Here is an 11,869-nt window from a genome sequence, read left to right as displayed (position 1 = left end):
GTTATGGCGCCGAAAGTAAAGCGATCATAAAGTCATTCACACCTAAATACAACTATTTAACACATTTAAGATATAAAAAAAATACTACAAACAAAAAAACACGTGCGTTGTAGTTGCGAACTAATATGATTTCTTTGATTCCAAAATCAACAGACAAAAAAACATGGTAAAAAAATCACGTGTTGCGCATTCGAAAATTGACACGATTTTGGTTGAAATCGACGTTGTCGGCACTAAATCGTAAAAAAACGTTGCGGTTTGTACTTTTACACACATAGGAGCAAGTTTGTAACATGGTTTTAGCTCATGGGATTTTGGGAATTTCATCATAGACTCACGCACTCAAACATCCAAATGCAAATATAAAAGCGCTCGGTTATCCCTTAAACATAGAATAACAATACACCCTAAGACACTTTCACATAATCATAAATCAAATCTATGAATTTTATTTGGTTTTTAACATCTTTTTTTTTTCATCGAAAATTTTTTTTATTGGTTGTTTCAACCCTTCTTATAAAATATTCAATTAATCTTTTTTCTATAACATTAATTAACCCATCAAAAGAAGAGCAGAACTTTAAGTAATTTTTCACAGCCGCTTCGCCGCCGCTGTTCGTCTATTTGCATCGATGCCACTGTCACCATTACCGAACTGTACCACGACGTTGAACTGTACCATGACGTTAGCATGGTTCCGACGAATAGCCGACAACGATGTGGTTCAAGTGCAGAATCGCCATGGCGGTCCCTAAGAGAGGCAATAGATGTCGTTTGGTTGGTTGACCGTATCATCACTGCTAACAGGGAGTTGTGATGTCACCAGAGATGGTGGTGGAGGCGTCGTAGATGATGCATGCTAGTAATCCTAGTTTGTAGTGGTGTGGATTATTAGACATGATTGTATTTAATTTTCATGTGTAAAAGTTGTTTTGTGAGTTTTTTTTTTGGATTTTAATTGTAATTTTTAGCTGAAAAAAAAATCTGGATCAGTTTTTGTTTCAAATTATATAAATTTTTATTTGAAAAAGCGTCATAATGGCGTCGGATAACGATTCTTATATGCATCGGATTTGTGTCGGAAACAAATTTAAAGAAGTGACGTTTTATATATGTGTCTGAATTGTGTCGGAAAAAATTTATATATGTGTCGAAATTGCGTCGGAAAAGATTTTATTTGTGTGTCGGAAAACTAACTATTTATATCGTATCTATACATATACGGTATTAATAATACAATAATTATAATTATTTAATTAAAAGCATTTGATATTTTAAACCAAAAAATCTGGTTCAATCCCATTCCATTATTTTCGTTTTTCAAAAATCATTTAAGATTTTGAAACCTAGAATATCGTTTTCATCAGTTATTTACATAATTCCTATATTATATTACCTTATTAATTTTTTTATACAAATACAACGAATTGAGGTTATGTTAATGTTACATGTTGGTTAGTACATAATTAAAGTGTTTATTATAGTTTATATTCAAAATAATAAAAAATAAACAATCGATTCATTATATGTGGAATGACAACAATCGACTCGGACTAAATCCTGATAACGCCAGCGACTAAGGCTTAGTATTTAATACCTAAAAATATATATGATTTAAAAACTAAAAGTTTATTTTTGTTGACCTGAAACCTAGAATTCTGACCCAAGAACCAACCCGAATTATCGGTTCAGGTTCAGGTTAGTATTTTCTTGGGCTCGAGTTTCTTGGGTCGGGTTAGTTTGGGTTTGGGTACGGGTTTTCTTGGGTTGGGTTTCAGGTTACGGGTAAAAGTGACAGTCCTACTTCCAACTATTATATATAAGAATCACTACATTTACTTTATGCAACTTTAAATCTTTTAAAATTCTTCTAACAAAGAATAATCACTATTATTTGAACATGGTTATAAGGTTAGTATGTATTTTTCATTTTCCTGGCAATTACATTCAACCTATTCTTTACTAATGGTTGTTGACTAAAGGATGCATGGGACTCTTTTTTCTCATTGCTAGGCTTTCAACCAAGTGCTTTTCCATCTTAGGTGAACGAGCTACGATCTCGCAAGGCATCTACTTGGTCGCGACTGGCTCTGCTACGCTAGGTTCTCCCTATGGCGCTACGCATCGTTCCCTTCGCTGGGAGCAAAATACAGGCCCAGCGAACTACCTTTCACTGAATGAAGACCGAGGAAAGAACTTCAAATTTATTTATCGTATATAAAGAATATGAATGAAACAAATCATTTTGTTATAGTTTAATTTTCGGTTTTTATGTTGCTTGATTATACAATTTTTAATTGTAAATAAAAAATCAATTAAAATATGTTACTTTTAAAGATAAAGGACAAACGATAAAATCTAACTGGGTTAGGGCTAAAGGACAAACGGTGTAACATTTGAAAACGTAAAGTATAAAATATGTTACTTTTAAGATAAAGGACAACCACTGAAATTTGAAATTAATTGATCATGATAAATTTGTTGTCATTAATATTCGGTGTATGAAAAAATTTTAATTGATTTTTTATTTACAATTAAAAATTGTATAATCAAGCAACATAAAAACCGAAAATTAAACTATAACAAAATGATTTGTTTCATTCATATGAATGTAATTGCCATGAATTTGGTTTCTAGGGTTTTAATTTGTGTTTTTCCTCAAATTAAAATAAAAAAATTTTAATTGATTTTAATTGCCTTTCTTCATGTCTTCTTCGTCCCCAACCTCTATCCTCACCTTTGGGTGGGTTGGGGACGCCGATGATGAAGACTGTTCAGGGAATTTGGTTTCTAGGGTTTTAATTTGTGTTTTTCCTCTTCGTCTTTTAGTTCCTCATAATATACCTGTTAACTCCTATCAATATATGCAGGTTAAAATGGAAACCTAAATCTCATCGGATCGGGATTTCATGGCAGTTCTGCATAGCAAGTATATTGGGTAATTAATGGCTTCTAATTCATAAATTAATATATATTTATTTTTTGACTTTGACCGGTGGGGTATTTTGCAGGGAGGTTAAAGCAACTGCAGCTTTTACTATTGTTGGGTTCTGATTTGCTATGCTTTAATTGGTTTGAGTGAAAATGATTATGATAAGTGCTACATCAAGGTCTGTTTCTTTTTTTTTTTTTTTTTGCTTTTTGTTTCTGTTTTAATTTTTTTTGTTAATGTTTTATCAATTTTATCTTTACGTGCTTTGTGGTTATTCATTTATTCGTTTATTTGTCGCAGATTATGAGAGGCCAAGAAACATTTAGTAGTTTATAATGGCCTCTAACAAAGGTAGTAACTTTAATATATTGCTCTTTATAGACTTTATAATGGTTTGTTAGTTAAAAACTTTAGTGGTTTTGACTTTGCAATGGTTATTATATGTAGACGTAAATAATACAATCATCATAAGGGTTTATTAAGGTTTTGATGATACTTTTTACGGGGCCAAATATGGGCTAAAACATGCAAAAGTTTAGTGTTAAACGAAACAGGATGGGTTGATATCTATAAGTATAACTGTAAGAGTATGTAAGTAACAATATAATAGATGCGAGTTAGGGAAACTAAAATAATCCACATATAGTGAAACTATTAAAAAAAGAGTTAGAAAAACAAATGTTTGAACCTCGTAAAATGAAAAACAAATTCAAATTGGTGAAAATGCGTAGCAAATTCGTAGCAAGTTGCTACACATTTGCTGCGCATTTTCTACAAAATAATAATTGCGTCGGAAATGCGTTAGAATTTACACTATTAAATTATTAAAGAATTAATAAAATAAAAGGTTGAAATGTTGAATCAGAAATGCGCCCGAATTCCAACACATTTTCGACACGGTTTGTATTATTATTTACATGAATTTATTGAAAAATTTTAAAATTACAAAAATAAATTGTTGTGTCAAAATTGCGTCAACAATTTCCAACCCATTTATGACACAATTTGTATAATGATTTAGATTGTCATATTAAAAAATATATAAAATTACTAAATTAAAATTTGTGTCTGAAATGCGTCGGAATTACCGATACAAGTTGTATTATCATGTAAATATAAGACACAAAATACACAATTAAAATAATGTGTCGGAATTGCGTTGGAAATTCCGGTGCATTTCCGACGCAATTTAGATTTTGTCGGAAATGCGTCGAAATTTGCGACAAAAAATTATGGTTCTGCTTTCCGTCATAAATGTGTCGGAAACATGGGGCAAATTCCGACGCAAAAATTTGCGTCACAAAATTCCGTAGCAATGGTACCCATTTTCTAGTAGTGAGTGAACCAGTATGTCCAGTCCAATTTTAAAAGCATAAAGCCATCAAGGTACAATGCGCTCACTAGTCATCACAATTATCATACCAACCCGACCGAACCATGTAGGCGAAAACTAAAGTCCGATACTATGAAAGACAACAAAAGACTCAAACCTATTTTTCAATATTACTCACGGAAAGGTGTCAATTGTCAATCGTCTCAATACACGCCTCATCTAAACCATGAGATTTCCAACATGTAACTAACACCAAATCCAATCTCTTTATTACTCATTCCTCAAATGCATTAGTATCCATAGCCTGAACAAACAACAATAATCGATCAATATAACACCTTATGATATAATTCTAGAACCTAAACAGAAGTGAAAATATAAGGATTCAAGTACCAGAATTGTCCATTGGGTTTCCAGCTGGCACAGGTTCAGGCTCCTTAATCTCCACAACTACACAGTCTGACATCAAAAATGTTTTTGCAACCGACGAAGCATGCTCTAGGCAACATCTCACCACCTGAAATTTAACCCGTCGTGTCATAAGCTAAATAATTATTCGGCATAAAAGTTATCTCTAATCATATAGTTCCATTTTATTTAAATAGAATCTTGATGCAAATAAATAAATGTGGTAATTTCATACACATCGCTAAAAACTTATAATATATTCGAATTAACGACATGTAAATAAAACGAACCAAATTTTTACATAGACGAATCTATCAAATTGGATCAACCATTAATATATGGAGCAGCTTGTGTTCATTAGTTTAACTTTAACCAGACAAACTACCAAACAGAATAGTTAAGCAAAAACGTTTTCTTGTCCGTATTCGTTCGAAGAAAAAGTGAAATTGTCCGTTTCATTTATGTTTGTTCGTTAACAGCATAACCAAGCAGTTCGTGAACGTAAACAAACAAACATAACCGAACATAGATGAACACACATAACTGGGCAAAAACTAATTAAAAAGTAAATGTAAACAACAATTTGTTGGGTTTAAATATAAATGTTATTAAAACTAGACTAGATTGTAATGGGCCTAAAATTTCTAAACACATTAACAAAAGCAAACAAACAAACACAAATATATGTAAATGAACGAACGTAAACAAACGAATCCATTTCATTAAATATAATCTAAAATCATTAAATTATAAACTTTTGGATCAATAACTCACCTTAGTTGGGTCAATGATTCCAGCTGACATTAAATCTTCATATGTATCAGTAGCGGCATTATATCCAAATCTAGCATTATCATTAGCCAAAACCTGAATAACACAAAGATCAAAATAATTAACATTTCATAATCTTTCAGAAGTGTAAACAAATTTTCATAGCATACCTTCTCGCTAACAACACTTCCATTAACACCCGCATTCTTTGCAATCAACTTGAGAGGGTAACTCAAAGCCCTCTTAACAATATCTGCCCCGACCTTTTCTTCATCATTATCTAGGGATTCCTTAATGGAATCCACTTTAGAGGCGAGTCTCAGCAAGGTGCATCCACCACCAACAACAATACCTTCCTGAACTGCAGCCTGCAAACCAATAATGTTATCCTCTCGCCATTTATTTAGTTTATATGTGTTTCGGAAGAATCAGAATACGTTAAAAAGAAAAATATATAAATTTAAATCTATTCACCTTCGTTGCATTAAGAGCATCTTCTACTCTAAGTTTCTTCTCCTTCAGTTCTGTTTCGGTTTGTGCTCCAACCTGATAAATGTTTAAAACCTCATATCCCTCGTTTGTTGTTCATGAAATCGCTCAAATAACATTCAATACGAACCTGAATAACAGCAACACCACCCGAGAGTTTTGCAATTCTCTCGTTAAGCTTTTCCTTCTCATAATCCTGCTCAGCTACCTGTTTAGATGAACATACACAACGATGATTAGTGGAAAACTTAATCCGAATAAGAAAAACAAGTTGTGGTTAGGAGTGAAGCCACTCATGAGCTACTCGAGATCGGCTCACTAAAAAATCAAACTGAGCTAGATTAAAAGATCTTGAACCACACCAGTTATATATTATTTATTTAATATATATTTATTAATATAATAATTATAGTTATGTACAAAGTTATGATTAAAAATAATGAAATCATATATATTATGTATATCAACTTTATTATTAAATAATAAACAAGCCGAGCCCGATCTTTAGAAATATTGCTCGAAACGAGCTAAGTTCAACTCAACCACACGCGTTTTTGTGGTCTCGAGTTTTAACCTCAATAAGATTTCTAATTTGTGCCACACGCTTTTCAACCGCTTCTTGAGAGCTCCCGTCACCGACTATTGTAGTGTAATCTTTGCCAAGAACCACTTTTGCAGCATGCCCCAAGACCGAACTGTCGGCTTTGTCTAAGGTCAGTCCCACTTCGTCTCTAATAACGGTTCCTATATTTATAAGGAATAATATCAATATATATCAAACAAGAAATTACAAACAAAAATTCAACTCATAGCAGACCTATTTGTTTAAGGTAAATGAGCCAAGCAGTTTCAAGCTCGAGTCCGGGCTCATGTGGAGCTCTATTGTTAAAGCCCGAGCTCAGGCCCATTTAAGTTAAAAAAGCAAGAGCTCGACTCGTTTTGAGCTCTATTTATAAAGCTCGAGCTTGGGCCCCTAACTTTACAAGAGGAAGAGGTGGTCTTGTTTCCCATGAGTAGATCTTCAAGCTTTTGCTCGGGTCGTTAATTATTGATTAAATTATATGCATTTTTACTTATTTTTATATATATTTTTATTATAACTTTTATGCAAAATATTATGTATACAATATAGCTAATTTCATCATAAATTTGATATATAGTATTATAGTAATTATTAATATCTAAAAATATAGGTCATATATTACATCAAAATTATATTTAATAATCAGCTCATTTAGACTAGCGAGCGTGTTTGAGCTCAAGCTCAATAAGTGAATCTCGGGCCTGTTTATTAAACAAGCTTATTTTTAAAAGTTTCAGCTCGTTTAAGCTCATCTCGATACGAACTTATAGCAAGCAAGCTCAAGTAGCTCACGAGTGGCTTAAGCTCATCTCAATACGAACTTAGAGCGAGCTGCCGAGCCAAGCTCAAGTAGCTAACGAGTGGCTTGGCTCGTTTACACTTACATGAGATAAACAACTAAAAACAAAGGAGGCATTTCATATATCACCCTCTAAACTTTTTAAACTACATAATTCCTCGAAAACACAAGTTTTCAATGCATAATGCACCATGCTCGAATTTTGTAAAATATAAAATTTTAAAAATATAGAGGATGATTTGAAATTAACCAAAAAAAACAAACCCCTACAACTAACCTCCAGTCAAGATAGCAATATCATCAAGATACTGGCTTTTCCTCTCTCCAAAACCGGGAGCTTTTAGTGCAGCTATCTTTAACGCCCCTCTAAGTTTGTTCACAACAAGAGTCGCTAAAGCTTCTTGTTCAATATCCTCAGCAATTATTAATATAGGGTAACCATTCTTGATAGCATCTTCCAACACACTAATAAGATCTCTCGCATTTGTTACTTTTTTATCAACCAATAACAACTGCACAAGCATAACCATGTAAACCATAATCAGTCTTCAAAAAATTAACCAGGAGATTAACAGTTTCATTACCTTGCAGTTCTCGTATTCGGCAACCATTTTCTCGCTGTCGGTTACAAAGTATGGCGAGATGTAACCGCGGTCAAATTGCATGCCTTCAACAACATAAAGACTGTTTTCAGCACTTTTGCCCTCTTCGAGAGTCACCACGCCCTGACGGCCCACTTTACTCATGGCTTCGGCTATCATGTTTCCTACCTCGTAGTTGTTCCCAGCACTAACCGCAGCCACATCTGCTAGCTCACTGTCTTCCACCTATAAGCCCAAAGTTAATATTAACAGGTGCAAAGTAATACAAACAGGAACACCTCATCCAATAGTAATTCAACATTCATCAGGTGTCATTAATTTAAAAGTGAGGCAAATGAAACACATAAAAATCTTGATTACATTTAATGATAACATTATTTCAATTAACATAAAGTAAAAGATAGTAGTAAAAAAAATTAAAGGATAATAACCAAATTTGATAATTATGTAACTTAAGTCAATTTTGAAAAAAAATAATAGTCACTAATACTAATAAAGATTCAAGCATATTTCATTTGCCTCACTCATTAATGAATTTTATAACATAAATAAAAAGCATTGTTTTCATGGCAGGTTGGACAAACAATCAGGCATGAAACCGGTCCAGTTGAAACCTGTTTAACCTTCCCATTTGAACCGGCCGAGATCAATCTGACCAGTGAACCGTACTGGTTGGTAAGACTGAATTGTCATTTTTTTCTATTTTAATCTCTCAAAATCTTGTTTTATGGCTTATTTATAACTTAAGACTCAATTTTTTGATTTATTTAAGCCTTCATAGTTTATTAAAACTGCAAACTCACGCAAGAACATAATATATATACAGCTATTTAATTTTTAATTATTTAGAACGTCATCTGGTTCTTAAATCAGGTTCAACCAGCCCAACCAATAAACCGGTGAGACGACACGTTCGATATCTGGTCCAGTCAATAAAAGTTTGAGTGAACTTAGAGGAACAAAAAAGTTTTTATCGACTTTAGTAAAATGCTTGAAAAACTTAGTTACTGTTGTGTAAAATTACACCTAAAATTACTATGGTCCAGTGAATTACCTCTTTTGAGATAGACTTGAGCTCAGCCACCAAAGCTTTAGTTGTCTTCTCAATGCCTCGGGTAATAAGAACCGGATTTGCACCAGCTGCAACAACCTGATAATAACATTTCCATCAGTTCAGACAAACAGAAATGCAAGCGAACAATAATAATAGGAATGTGTGACGAACCTTGACACCTTCGGTGATAAGACCTTGAGCAAGGACAACAGATGTTGTGGTTCCGTCTCCAGCCAAGTCATTGGTCTTGGCGGCGGCTTGTCTAACCAACTTTGCACCAATATTCTCCACGGGGTCTTCCAGGTCAACCTATAGACCAAAATGCAAAATGAAGGGATAAGTAATACGGGACTAATATAAATGTTTGCATCAGCAGTGTGGTCCAAACCAAAAAAACAGGCGTAACTGAAATCAATAAAAAAAGCAATGATTTGACTTTATGATTTTCAAAAACCAATTTTTTTAGTTCGGTTTAGATTTTGCTATCATGCAAAACTGAAAAAACCAAATCGAACTGAACCAGAAAATGGAACTGACTGAATCAAGAGAACCAAACCAAACCCAAAAACTAAAAAAACGATTTTAAGTAATTATAAGAAACCAATAAAAGAAATACTGGTTTAGTTTTATCTTTTTCGAAAACCAAATGTTCAGTTCGGTTTCAGATTTGCTATCAATCAAAACCGAAAAAACCGAACTAAAAATACCAAACCAAAAATAAAACAATTTTGATTCGATTTCGGTTTAGCTATCAACCAGAAACCAATAAATTCAAAGCGAACCACAAAAAACTAAGGAAAAAAAACATTATTAAGTAATCTAAAAAAAATAAAAAGGTGTAGCCCATAAATATTAGTTCCAAATGTGTAATAACCAATTAATTATTAATTAACAAATAAAACTTAAGCTCAAAGTTCCACTCCCAAGTTCATCACTCTGTCTTTTTGACTCAAAATTTTCAAGCCCAAATTATAAAACTGAAACTAAATCAAAACCACTTTGAAAACTCCAAAGGAACCAAACGGTTTTTTCAGTTTGGTTTTTGGTTCAGTTTGAGCCCAACACTGACCCATACACACCTTTACTTGACATATAATCACAAACTAGTTAAATCTTTGTACAAAAGAAAACATCTTTGGTTATATAAATCACCTCTTTGGCAACCGTAACACCATCATTCACAATTTTGGGGGCACCGTACTTGCTTTCTAGAACCACATTTCTGCCCTTGGGCCCAAGCGTTACACCAACTAAATCCGCAAGTTTGTTCACACCAATCTGCCACACAAAAAACAGCAAATAACTAAAAATTAAGAGCTCAAATGGATCGTTAATGTTTAATGTTAACTCACTTGTAGCTTCTTTATCGCCGACCCGTCTTTGTTAAAGTACAAGTGCTTTGCAGCAGCTTTAATTGGGAAGTTTGTGTGTGCCTTTGGAGAGCAAGATTCGGTCTCCTGCCAATCGGGCTTGAAGATATTGAAGCAAAAGATGATAACTTGTTCGATGAAGTCGAAGAAGCCAATGATCCAACGGTTGTGATACCAGCAAAAGTTGAAGCCATCTGTTGTATAATGTGATATAAACACCATAATTAGAATAGCATGTACCATATTCAGTAATGTTATTAAGGATATGAAATCAGTGTGTATAATATAAAAGATTGAACATTTGAAATGCAAAAGCTAATCCTAAACTGCAAAGATGATATATATGAAGTAACAGTATAACCTAAATCCGTAATGAAATGATCTAGTACAGGCAGTTTGAAAACATATAATATATAACTTATTTATAAGATTACCAGATAGGGTTAGTGAGTGTGACGGAGGTTTCAAAGAAACAAGGATGGAGGCGTAGTAGGCAGTGAAATAGAGTGTGCGTGAGTGTTTATCAAGGAGGAGGAGTTAGGTTTATTATTACTCGGCGTTTATTGTTTGTTATCATATTATTATTGTTATTAAGATCTTGAATGATGACAACCGTCGGATTAGTCGTCGTCGGAATCTTCTAGAAGAAACATTTTCTTTTTTAGTTTTAAACTAAGTTATTGACCCGTGGGCGGCACGGGTGGAAATATAGAAATCGTCTAATAAATAACCCATATTAGCTCAAACATTTTCTAAATCATGACAAGAACTTGCACAACAATACATTTTGGCATGCCGAACTACATATCCATATGGCTGCTAATAACAGTCAGGATGTGGCTACCATTTGATATAGTGACGCATTTTATTTTCCATTAGTAAGATACTAATAATGTATTAATCTTTTAATACATACAAAAGGTGAACTAAATAATTCTTAGTGGTTCGTAAATATGTAGTAGTTCTCATTGAGCCCAACAGTATGTATAAATCTTAAATTATTGGTTTTAGTTATTGATCAATATTAATAATCTTTATATCCACGAAGACAAGTGTATCCAGCATATGATATATTGATAATACAAAATCAAATTGCACAATGACCTTGGCTAGAGATTAGTTTAATATATTATAGAAACATAGCTTTCTTTTTACAGTATTATTTGGAAATGAGTTTAATAGACTTTCCCTAAATATTGTCCATATGCAACCAATATATTTATTTTCCTCCTGTAAAGCATGCACTTGGCCATGAACATCTTCTCCATCTTATTTTTGTTAGAGATTAACCTTGACTTTTGTTAATAGTCATTGCAAAACATACTACAATTGAAAAAAAAAACTACATTCTCTTTAACTTGAAAGAAAGTTTCTTATCTCAAGGTGTTAGACCACAACGAATTATATAAGTACGATAACCAGTATTAGTATCTGAAATCACTTTTACTTCAACAAAACGCCTACCCAAATTAATTACTTGTAATCTAGTTCCATTACACTAACCGTTCTTCTGATTCATATTCCTTAG

General features: G+C 33.1%; 1 pseudogene across 1 annotated transcript; it reads right to left on the bottom strand.

The window, feature by feature from the left end:
• Positions 1-4,413: 4,413 nt before the first annotated feature.
• LOC143587972 (ruBisCO large subunit-binding protein subunit beta, chloroplastic-like) lies at positions 4,414-10,538 on the bottom strand (annotated as a pseudogene). Its single transcript, XR_013145004.1, has 13 exons — positions 10,324-10,538; positions 10,124-10,249; positions 9,143-9,280; positions 8,972-9,067; positions 7,900-8,142; positions 7,593-7,827; positions 6,508-6,677; positions 6,064-6,141; positions 5,919-5,990; positions 5,615-5,812; positions 5,448-5,540; positions 4,659-4,782; positions 4,414-4,569 (listed from the first exon to the last, which is right to left on the bottom strand). The product of XR_013145004.1 is annotated as a ruBisCO large subunit-binding protein subunit beta, chloroplastic-like (transcript).
• Between the last annotated feature and the right edge of the window lie 1,331 nt (positions 10,539-11,869).

This window comes from Bidens hawaiensis, unplaced genomic scaffold, assembly GCF_021521415.1.
Source record: "Bidens hawaiensis isolate Kalapana, Puna unplaced genomic scaffold, B.hawaiensis_p1.1 tig00035935_1, whole genome shotgun sequence".
NCBI lineage: Eukaryota > Viridiplantae > Streptophyta > Magnoliopsida > Asterales > Asteraceae > Bidens > Bidens hawaiensis.
The sequence above is the reverse complement of the archived record's forward strand: the minus strand, read 5'-3'. Positions and strand labels throughout refer to the sequence as shown.